This window comes from Octopus sinensis, linkage group LG24, assembly GCF_006345805.1.
Source record: "Octopus sinensis linkage group LG24, ASM634580v1, whole genome shotgun sequence".
Taxonomy (NCBI): Eukaryota; Metazoa; Mollusca; class Cephalopoda; order Octopoda; family Octopodidae; genus Octopus; species Octopus sinensis.
Window position 1 is genome coordinate 22,014,572 of NC_043020.1, and position 10,552 is coordinate 22,025,123.

A 10,552-nucleotide genomic window follows, 5' to 3' on the forward strand; every position below is an offset into this window, starting at 1 on the left:
TACAAGAGGGAGTCCACGACCACCACCATCATCACAACGATGATGAAGATGATGACGGTGCTGGTGGTCAGCGCGGAGATAATAGTGATGATAAAAATGGTGGTGATACTGATGATGATGGCGGTCGTTTTTCTTCAGCTGCCTTCAGGACAGGGACTGCATATTTATAGAGGAAAAACAAGGAAAGAGGGAAAGTGAGGCATTATCGTTTCAATCAATTTTACCAACGTATATTACTGGTATTTATTTTGACACCTCGGAAGAATTTAAGGCAAAGGCCGGATGCGATGGAATTTAACCAAAACCACCAATAATAATGAGAATAATAGCCATGAGAATCTGCATAAACAAAACAATTTATACAAAAGGCTTACAAACATATACATTGGGGTAATCTTCACGTTCAGCGTTCTTAAATGCAGACGGTGTTTAGGATATTAGAAACTGAAAAGAAATATTTATTCAGGACGACAAACACAGAAACCATCTAATATATCTGACAATCAATAATAATAATAATAATAATAATAATGTTTCTCTTACCTCGGTACCTGAGTAAGTCTCGAAGAAAAACAAGACCAGCCGCTGGTATATGCCCCACATTGTGTCATCGCCAATCTGGTAAATGCGATGTGGTAAGGCGGCACTTAGGGCCCTCCATGCTCCCCAGACGGCCAGATAACAGGGTGCCGTCCCCACAATCACGAAGCCTGGAACAATCCATCTGAAATGGTGTAGATTAATGACCACTGAGAGCATAATTGTCCACTCCAGTCGGAGAAGCCCAAAAAGATAGGTGGGGAAACCGAGGTAGATAGATAGATAGATAAACAGATAGACAGATAAAGATGAGAAGAGAGGAAATTGAGTTGTTATTGAACGTCAATGAAGAGGAGAAGCTGAAGCACTGACTCCACAATAAACAGACTCTGGCAGCAGCAGTAGCAGCAGCAGCAGCAAGCACGCCGCAATGCTGCAAAGAAGATGATGTTAGAGGAGGAAATCTGATAAAGGTGAACGGTTATTTGAAATATTTCGATTGAAGAGAAGAGGGGTGTTTAATTTAAAAGGTAAGCCCTGCTGTTATGTTCGTGTCAGCCGATAAGTTATTATATATGTGTGTGTGTGTATAATGACACGCACTTTAAATGTGTGAATATCTGATATTCAGGATATGAAATAAAGTAAAAGATTTTAAAATGCTTTGTTTTACTTTCGCCAGTATTTTCCCCTTGTCTATTTTGCAATGATCTTTTCGTCCCATTATATATTTATATATATGTGTGTGTGTGTGTGTGTTAATAACTAAATATTTCGTATTGTGTATTATTCAACTGATACCAAAATATTAATATTCATTAAAATATAACGTGTCACTATTGAAAATAAAGACATCATTATTATCGACATCCCTCTCATCCGTCGCCCTGATGGCAAATAAAAGAAGTCATTATTATTGTTGTTATCATCAATACATTATATCCATTTGAAAACTCCACTTTTAATTTTAGGTCCTGCAGTCCTATTGTGTGTGAGTGTACGACTCGCACCTTTTTAAAATTCACTTTAACACCTGCCTGAATACGTATATTTATTTATTTATTTCATTGATGATAAGTCTATTGTGTTGTTTAAAACCGTTTTCACATGTGTTCTGCAGTAAAACGACAGTCAATAAGATTTTCACAACGTACCAGATAATGTTTAATCAAAATATTTTGAAGTTGTTTTCTTCTTTTTCTTTGTCAGACCCTCTCTTCCTTTCTCCATATTTTTTTTTCTTTCTTTTACATTACCGGGAATCCGTAAATATATGCCGGATATGTGAGGCAGGGAAAAGCAGAGCTGAGGATTTCAATTACAACCCTCGCATTTCGACGAGATGCACTTTCAATGAGATCGGAGGAGGGCAATGGAAAAAATTGCATTTGAAGTATTTTGGTGGTTTGGATTTTCGAGGTAAAATCATTCGAAAAACTGAGTGATGTAGTGGTCTGTTGTTTGAGCGGTAGTGGTGTTTGTAGTTTGGGTGGTTGTGGTGGTTTGCAGTTTGGGTGGTTGTGGTGTTGGTGGTTTGCAGTTTGGGTGGTAGTGGTATTTGTGGTCTGTAGTTTAGGTGGTAGTGGTGTTTGTGGCCTGTAGTTTGGGTGGTAGTGGTGTTTGTGGTTTGCAGTTTGGGTGGTAGTGGTGTTTGTGGTTTGCAGTTTTGGTGGTAGTGGTGTTTGTGGTTTGCAGTTTTGGTGGTAGTGGTGGTTTGCAGTTTTGGTGGTAGTGGTGTTTGTGGCCCCTAGTTTGGGTGGTGGAGGTGTGTGTGTGGATCGTGGTTGCGTGGTTATAAACTTTGGCTTTCCTACCTGTGTTGTCGCGATTATAACGGTTTAAATTCGTTGTAGCGGTACTTGAAGGTTACAACACTATTGTAGTGGTTATATTGTTGCAAGCAGTGTGGCACTGGTGCCTGTAAGTTTCGAGCAGAGTAGAAGTGGTTCTTGCGAGTTGCACATTAGGTAGTGGTGGTGCTTGTGAGATCCAAGCAGTGGGATAGCAATGTTTGTGGGTTCGAAACCGTCTGATACAGCAGTTCGTGAGTTCAAGTTGTGCCAGCGAAACATATCTGCGTGAATTACTTTGAAGACGCAAGGAAGAAAAGGATCATATATAAACAGGTCTTTATTCGTCCGAGTTTGGTTTCAAATCCGACACACTCCACAGGGGACTTGACGGCATTGGTGGAGCTCAAATAATGATGATGATTATAATGAATAAATAACAGAAATAAATAATAAAGAGATACCAGAAAGTGAGATCAGAGGGACAGATAAATTGATACAGGGTAGTAAGGCCCATGTGGCTGGCCAGCCACTGACCGCAGTTAAATTTGAACTTTAAACCCCAACTTTTAATTGTTTCTCCCACAGAACCAAATGAAAGTAGAGAGCAACATCAGAGGGGAGGTAACTCTAATGATTCCAAGTAGAACATGTCGGGGAGGAATAACATCATATATATATTTATATTTGTGTGTGTATAATTATTTATATGAATTCTACCTTATCGTCAGAGACACTGCTGTAAGAAATAAACTTGTAATTAGTAACTCAGCAATTGCTAATTTTTTAAATATCTGTCTAGCACTTCCAAGTCCAATAACTCTTGTCTACTTAGTAATGAAATTGCTCTCCTAAAAAGCACGTGGTCTTTTCAAACATTTCCTCCGTTGTATTTTAAACCCAATTTTTCGATTCTCTCTGATTTAATGCTTTCCGTTCCACTAATTTTCAGAGGTAAACCATAAGGAAATTGTTTTTTTTTTCTCCATTGATATATTCGTTGCTTTCTTTTATAATTCTATTTATATCTGAAATGAATGCATCATATGAAATGGCCCCTCGATGTCATACTGGAGAGGATAACAGCTAAAGTTAACTTGGGGTCTCGCAAGGCATTTTGTCCGATCACCCAAAGTAATATGAAACGAAATTGTTCAATCACAACTTACCACGAATTCAGTGAAAGCTGAGTTGATACGGATTCGTTTCGACGGGGACTTTTGTTTTAAATATATTTCTCCTGCTCCTTAAATGTAAATAAAAAAAGAAAGAAAACATGGTTTTTGGAGTTATATCCTTTTCTACTCGAGGAACAAGGCCGGAAATTTTGGGGGAGGAATCCAGTCGATAAGATCGACTCCAGTAAACAACTGGTACTTAATTTATCGACCCTGAAAGGATGAAAGGCAAAGTCGACCTCGGCGGAATTTGTACTCAGAACACAAAGACAGTCGAAATGCCGCTAAGCATTTCGCCCGGCGTGCTAACGTTTCTTATTTCTTTATTGACCACAAGGCGCTAAACATAGAGGGGACAAACGGATTAAGTCGATTACATTGACTCCAGTGCGTAACTGGTACTTAATTTATCGAAAGGCAAAGTCGACCTCGGCAGAATTTGAACTCAGAACGTAGCGGCAGACGAAATGCCGCTAAGCATTTTGCCCGGCGTGCTAACGTTTCTGCTAGCTCGCCGCCTTTCTTAGAGTTGTTACTCCTAGCGAACAGTGGTCCCTGTACGCGCAGTCGCGCATCCGCACTAGTTAATCGTAAGTAGTCTATCCTACAACGACTTGCGCATATGCAAATGAATAGATTCGCGTATGCGCGATACATGTTTGTATCGCACATGCGACGTATTCGTTTCTGAAGGAGAAGACAGTTTTGAACAATGTAATTCCCCGATGTTTACATTGCCAGAAAGGGACATTACAAGCAATTATCTTGTACATAACCCATACCAAATTGGTGAACTTGGGTACATCGTAGAAATAGATGAATCTATGATGTGCAAACGAAAATACAAGAGAGGTGGGTTTTTGGAGGATGGGCTAGAGTAGACAAGAAAGGGTCTCTAGTCTTCGTACCTAACCGTTCCTCTGAATCCCCTTATCAAAAAATTCATAAAACCAGGTATGACTATATATTCCGATTGTTGGGGTGCGTATAATGGTATTAGTGAAATAGATGTGACACCAAAATACACCCATTTCAAAGTGAACCATTCGGAAAATTTCGTAGATCCCAAAACAAATGTGCACACCAATTCTGTGGAATGTTATTGGAAGAATGCAAAAAGACGTTTCAAGACTATGATGGGGTGTACAAACGAACATGTTGGAATCGTACCTGGATGAATTTCTTTGAAGAGAATACGGAAAAAGTGGGAAGGAATGTTTTGAAAACATTGTGAAGCACCTTTCAGAATGGTTCACATTCAAGTAACTCAAATGAACTCCAACATTTTATTTTATTGTTTGGTGGCATTTTCGAACGAATTGCAAGAACTGTGAGATATTCAATTTTTTTTATTTGCTATTTGCTTTTTATTTAATTTGTGTAAAAAAATATTAATTAATTTGTGTATCGCGCATGCGCGAATCTATTCATTTGCATACGTGCAAGTCGTAGGATCGACTACTTACGACTGGCTAGCGCGACTACGCGTGTGCGTGCACCGGGACCACTGTTCGTTAGTAGTACCCTTAGAGTTTATTTTATGGCCGTCGACGTTCAGTATATGTAGATTTTTTCTTTTCTCACTTATTTTTTTGCCCTTGGCTTAGACTACGAAAAAATAACCCAGAAACTATTAATTGACTTATATGATGGCTGAAACGCCGATGTACTTTGATCACCATGGAAACTGCATTTTACATCAAAGGAATAGAGAATATTTTACATAAGAACCACGGGACCTGAAAAAAAACCACACAGTTTATTATTGGACCCAGCTCAAACTAATGATGGTGTTTTAGAGGGATAGATTAGCAAAAGGAAAGTAAAGAATACGTACAATTGGTGGTTACGGTTTTTGTTATGCCAAAAACGAGTGGTGTACGTATTCTTTACCTCCGCCAATATCCCCTGTATGTTTGGTCCAGTGCAACTTGATGGACGGAATTTAAATACTTCTCGCAGACACTTCAATTATTCTCTGGTCATTGTGGAACCAACGCTTGTGCTGACTCAACCATTAACTTTAGAATTCACAAACTTGATCAATAAATAAGAATGTAACTAGTTGCTCGTTCTTCCGAATGATCGTTACCATTTATTTTGAAGTTGTAGATATTGGTATCAAACAGAAGATATTAGAGGTTTGAGAAATAAACTATAGAACTACATGAGCGCCGTTTGTCGACCACAAAGTATTTTGCGGTAAGAACAAGTCATCTTATAGCTAACAAGTATGTTAGCTATAAAATATTTAGAGATGGGTCTGGTATAATCTTTATCTTTATATATATAAAACTGAGAATGTGTGTCTGTCTGTCTGTCTCTGTGTTTCCCTAAAACTTGAGAACTACACAACCAATTTCATTCAAATTTTACACATGCCTTACTTAGGGTCCATGTAGTTTCATGGGCAAAAAAAATGTTCAACTTCTTGCCTAGAGCGAGCCCATAGCAATATCATATCTTCTCCACTATTTCAGTTTTAGTTGTTAAAAGTGAAACAAAAATATTTCTCTATTTTATTTCAGATGCTTTCACTTTAACAATAAAAATAATAATAACAATTGAATTATATGTAGTAAGTAATAATTAAAATCAAAATAAAGTATAATATAATCGTAACATAACAAAGGTAAAAATAGCAATTGGTATAAAATTGCATCAATGATTTGAACTTGAATAAGTGGTTTCACATGAATGGGAATAAATTAAAAATAAAATTAGCGTGCAGAAATGGAATAGTCCAGATGGATAATAAAAAATTAAATTAAAGATAAGACTATTGTCTATAAAGTATACAATGTAGAGAAAAAAGATTTTCACACACGGCGGAACGCAAATCGCGTGTGTAGTAAGTTATTACAATTTTCCTTAGTGTATATTTTCTACGTTATAATTTTCTGTGTGTCTAATTGTCTTTGTTTATTGCTGTACAACTGTTGAAGTCAGCCTTCGTGCGAGGACTTCGTGGTGGTGTTCCCCCCTCCGTGGGGGAAAAATATCATTTATCTTGGATTTACCAAGGGCTTGTTAAGCCAGTTGTTCGAGATGGAATCCCCCATCTCATATTCTCCCGTGACTAGTGAAGAAGAATCTCAGGCGGTGTCGCCAAAGAAAAAAGAGGCGGTGGTGCCAAAGAAAAAGGAAACCCCTGCACCAGCACCAGCACCAGCGAAAAAATTCTCAGAAGTAGCTGGTAAGAAAATCAAAAAAATAAACGTCGAAGACTTGAAAAAATATGCGGACTGTGTTACAAAAGAGGGCACGGAAGTGACAGTGGTCTCAAACGCCCAAAAACATGAAGAAATCGAAAAAAGAAGAATAATCTATAAGACCTTTAATACGACAAGCAAAATGATACAAAAAATTGAGGAAAAAAAATCGAGAATTGTTTAAAACCATTAATGGACAAGATCACATACATCAACAGAGGAAAGAGATACGGCACAGTAGAGGTGCGTTTCACAACAGAGGAGATAGCAAAGAAACTGTCGATGGAGCCAATAAAAGCGGAGAACATTGTTCTCCTCCCCTTGTATAGAAGAAAAAGAACATCGAAAATCACGATGAATAACATTCCGCCAGAGGCAGATGCCGAATGTCTGGCCGTTAAGGTATCAAACAACAGACTCGGGAACGTGTTGGCAGCTATGGCCAAAGTGGAAAAAATAGGAAAAAAGAATGACTATATAGTTTACAGAATAGGCCGGAAAGATTATGGGCGGATAAAGTCCGAATTCTTTCATGACGTAGGCCCGCTCAGAATGGATTTAACATCTCCATATATATTCGAGGGCCTACGTCAGACTCCCCCACGAGGCCCAGAAAAAGAGATAAACAAAGAAGAAAAAGAAAAAACCGAACCACTGATATAAAGGTAAGTAATGGATTACATTTATGTTGGTTGTTTGAATGTGCGCGGCCTGGGAGCAGGCTGGAAGCAAGGTCGCTTCCTGCATGATATCAGGTCGCGTAATTTAGATGTTATTGTTGCTACAGAAACCCGGTTAGAGGGGCCAAGAGGTCTACTCCCGCTGTTTGACGGCTACGAGAGTTTTTTCTCTCCTGGCAGTCCTACTGGCGGAAGTGGGGTGTTGGTCCTAATAAAAAGAAACCGGGTTTCTGAGAAAAAGTTAATTTTTGCAGATCCAGAAGGTAGGCTGGTCGTCATGGATTTGACGTTCAGTAACGGTAAAGTTATCAGACTGGTTGCAATTTACGCACCCAACAGTACAGGGCAAAGTGATTATTTTCGTGAACTAGAAAACTTTCTTGGTACTTCGCATTCATTAGTTGTGCTAGGAGACTTTAACACAATTTGCAAAGCGGATGTAGATTGTGTTGGCTCGCGTTCAGATAGAAAAGGTAACAGTGGCTTCATGGAACTGCTAAGCCGCTTTGAGCTAGCAGATCCTTATAGGCTGGAATTTCCGAATGCTCCATTGTGGACATGGTCAAACAGCGACGGATCTTCCAGGTCATATTTAGATAGAATACTAATTAGAAAAGTAGACAGAAAAATAGCTAAGTGTCCACAGTTTTACCCGATCAGCTACAGTGATCATAAAATGGTCACCTGTAAGCTTGACATAGATAAGGTTAAAAATAGAGGATCCGGTTACTGGAAACTTAATACGTCCCTTTTGGCGATTAAGGAGTACAAAGACCGGATTAGGAATATAATTCAGAGGGCACTATCTAGTACCATCATTAATAACAAATGGTGGTACGCCCTCAAACGAGCCATCAAGTTCGAGTCAATTAGATATAGCATAGGAGTAGTGGCTAGAGAGGCTAGAAGGGAAACTACTCTAGTTAAGGAATTAGAGGAAGCCTTGAAAACTGGCTCTGCGGCTCAGGTGGCGTCCAAGAGATTGGTGTTAAACCAGCACCTCGAGGCCAAACACATGGGCTGCATTGTCAGGGCTAGGATCCGCCATATGGGTTGTGAAGGAATCAACGCCGTGAGATGGGCCCGAGTGGTGGAAGCTCAGCATGGTAACGATGCCACGATTCGATCTTTGACGAACCAACAAGGTGAGTTGATAAACGAGCCCGAGGAGATGTGTGAGGCCTTTCAGGAGCACTTCGCTCAGCTTTTCGGTGAGTGCGGCTGACTGGATAGGAGGAGGGCCTTTACGGACCTACTCGACGGGCTGCCGCGCTTATCGGGGCGAGATGCGGAGGGCTGTGAAGGGCCAATCACGCCTGAGGAGGTGGTTGAGGCAATGGCGGACTGCGGCGCGGGCAAGGTGCCGGGTTTGGATGGTCTACCCTATGAGTTATATAAGAGTATGCCAGACTTGTTCGGGTACCTACTGGCGGAGGTCTATGCGAACTGGCAGCAGAACGGGCTTATACCCAGATCTGTGCGCCGGGGAGTAGTGACACTCGTCAGAAAGGACCCGAACAAGGGGGAGTACATTGATAATTTCAGGCCCATCACTCTGCTAAACACAGAGTTGAAGATTTTGGCCAAAGTGTTATCGAATAGATTGGCGCGTGTCGCGGATGGTCTGATCGGGGAGGCACAGACGTGTGCCGTTCCTGGCAGAACCATTCAGGATAATCTCCATCTTATGCGGTACACTATAGAGTGGTTTAATAGTGATTCTGGCAAGGGTGGGGCACTGGTCCATTTAGACCAATCTAAAGCATTTGATAGGGTCGACCATCGTTACCTGGTATCTGCCCTGGCACAGTTCGGGCTGAGCCTTGGCTTCCTCAGGTGGATTATCCAAATTTACGATAACATCGACTCGGTAGTTCGGGTGAACGGCTTCTTGTCGAAGCCGTTCAAAATCAAGCGCTCGGTTCGTCAAGGGTGTCCGCTCTCCCCGCTTTTGTATGTGATGGCTCTTGAGCCATTACTGCGAAAACTGAGCGGCATCCCGAGACAGCCAGGTAGTAGAAAATCGGTGTCAGCGTACGCGGATGACATCACCATCATCGTAACCGAAATGGACCACCTACGTAAAGTAGGCAAGGCCATAGAGGTTTACGAGACAGTGACAGGAGCAAAAGTTAATCGCGAAAAGTCAGTCGGCTTGCAACTCGGCACCTGGAGAGGCAAGTCGATGCCTCCTAACAGCGTCGTGAGACGTTGGACGGAGGGTCCGATTAAATTGCTAGGGGTCTGGTTCGGTCCAGACCTCCAAATAGAGAAGAATTGGGACGAGGTATCGAGCAGGGTGGCTGCAGTAACCAAGACCTGGTCTTGGCGGTGGCTATCCCTGAAAGGGAGGGCGGAGGTGGCCAATGTGTTTATCGCATCGGTTATCACCTACCGCCTTTCCGTCGTTCCTTGCCCTGATTCGTGGTTGATCAAGTTGGAAAGACAGCTCTTCTACTTCTTGTGGAAGGGCGGGTAGATCGAAACTTGGCACTTGGTACACGGAGTGTCGCAAGGCTCTCCTGCTATTCCGTCGCTCGGGCAACGCCTGCGGTGGGGGTTCCACCACATTCTTCTATAGAGGGTTGGTAGAGGCGGAATGTGAAGATACCTTGGGGGAAACCCTAGGTCTCGACGATAACCAGCTGGCCAGTCTGTTCCGACGTACGTTCAAGCCGAAGACACTGGACAACTTCCAGAAGTCTCTGGCATGGCAATGCTACAGAGGAGCTCTACCTGTTCGGGATAAACTCGCAAGGCACGGTGGCCAAGACAGTCCGATATGTCCAAGATGCGGGCGGGATAGGGAAACCGTCCCGCACGCTATTGTTCATTGTCCGGACGTGTCTGAGGTGTGGGTTTATGCCGAACAGCTGTTGTCAAGTACACGAAGAGTACAGCTGTCGACTGAGTCGATTACAAAAATTGACCCACCGGATTTCCTCGCGAATGAAGGTAAGTTTCGTATTCTCGTTGTAGTAGCAATTGCGAAAGAGGTGATATGGAAGACGAGAATGAAAGGTTTACAGTCAGGCAAGTTCATCTCCGGCCCTGGTTTGATGAATTATTTCATCTTTCACCTGAAAAGGAAGATAGGGCTGGAGAGAATATGCCTGAGTGTATGAAGAACGATGGAAAGATGTAGCACGAAA

The 10,552-nt window shown here is 41.6% G+C and overlaps 1 pseudogene; it reads left to right on the forward strand.

Moving 5' to 3' along the window:
* The first annotated feature begins 6,556 nt into the window (after positions 1-6,556).
* LOC115224107 overlaps positions 6,557-10,552 on the forward strand; it is a 10,980-nt pseudogene continuing 6,984 nt past the window's right edge.